The sequence below is a fragment of the Chrysochloris asiatica genome, unplaced genomic scaffold, assembly GCF_000296735.1.
Source record: "Chrysochloris asiatica unplaced genomic scaffold, ChrAsi1.0 scaffold00106, whole genome shotgun sequence".
Classification (NCBI taxonomy): domain Eukaryota; kingdom Metazoa; phylum Chordata; class Mammalia; order Afrosoricida; family Chrysochloridae; genus Chrysochloris; species Chrysochloris asiatica.
Window position 1 is genome coordinate 7,067,262 of NW_006408624.1, and position 1,322 is coordinate 7,068,583.

Genomic DNA, 1,322 nt, shown 5'->3' on the forward strand with positions numbered 1-1,322 from the left:
AGATTTCTCAGAAGTACAATTAAGTGTTCTGGAATACTCATACTTCTGAATGTTGTCCATAGCTTGTCATGATCCACACAATCGAAAGCCTTCACGTAGTCAATAAAGCATACAAGTTGAAAAAGTATGGTAACTTAATTAGAAAAGTTAATTTTGTCATTTTTTAAAAATCACATATCACTCTTGGATATACACATATAAAATATAAGGAAAATGCATTGTTTAAAGTCTGAAAATATCACATTCAGAGTCCAATTCTTCTGAATTACTATTTCACTTAGAGAAGCTTGTGGTCAGGTTTTGTTTTTTTTTAAATATGTTATCCACACCACCTCCCAAATTAGCGCTGTGTTTCCACCACCCCGGCTGCCTCCATGGGTTTGAGAACTTGTCCTAGACAACTGCATATCAAATGATGGAAAAACTGAGGGTTTAACAGCTGAATTCGTGAACTTAGAGTTCCTCAGTTTAATAAATATAGGTTTGATTTCAGTTTCGAATCTCTCCAAACTGCTGAAATTGAAAAAGCTTGAGCTCAGTGACAATAGAATCTTTGGAGGTCTGGATGTGTTAGTGGAAAAACTTCCAAATCTCACACATCTAAACTTAAGTGGAAATAAACTGAAAGATATCAGCACCTTGGAACCTTTGAAAAAATTATAATACCTGAAAAGCCTGGATCTGTTTAATTGTGAGGTTACTAATTTGAATGATTACCAAGAGAATGTACTCAAACTCCTTCCTCAGCTGACCTATTGGATGGCTACAAGCCAGAGGACCAGGAAGCCCCTGACTCAGATGTTGAGGTGGATGGTAAGGATGAAGAAGAAGATAAGGATGAGGATGAAGATTTTTATTTCGAAGAGGAGGAAGATGAAGATGAACCCAGGGGGAGCAAGAAGATTCAGCTTTGATGGAGAATTTGATGAAGATGAAGGAGATGAGGATGAGGATGAAGATGAAGAGGAGGAGAAAGAAAGTGGGAAAGGTGAAAAGAGGAAGAGAGAAAAAGATGATGATTAAGACCCCAAATAACCTGCAAAAAAAGAACTGTTCAGTATTGGTTGGACTGCTCATGGATTTGGTAGCTATTTAAAACAAAGAAAGTAGCTGTGATACAAAGCCCAGAACACCCACCCACCTGCTGCAGACCGTGTAAAGCTGGTCAGAAGTTCAAGGCCCACTGGGCCCGAGTGTTGCAGACAATGCAGGCCACAGGCTCTGAGGAACAGATTCTAGCCACCTAGCAGTTATGGCAAATTGTTTTTCATCTTAGTATCTAGTGATGTTTTTTACTAAATGCAGACATGAAGCCTTGATAT

At 38.5% G+C, this 1,322-nt stretch overlaps 1 pseudogene; it reads left to right on the forward strand.

Annotated features, from left to right (window-relative positions):
• LOC102821576 overlaps positions 1-1,023 on the forward strand; it is a 24,908-nt pseudogene extending 23,885 nt beyond the window's left edge.
• Positions 1,024-1,322: the final 299 nt, after the last annotated feature.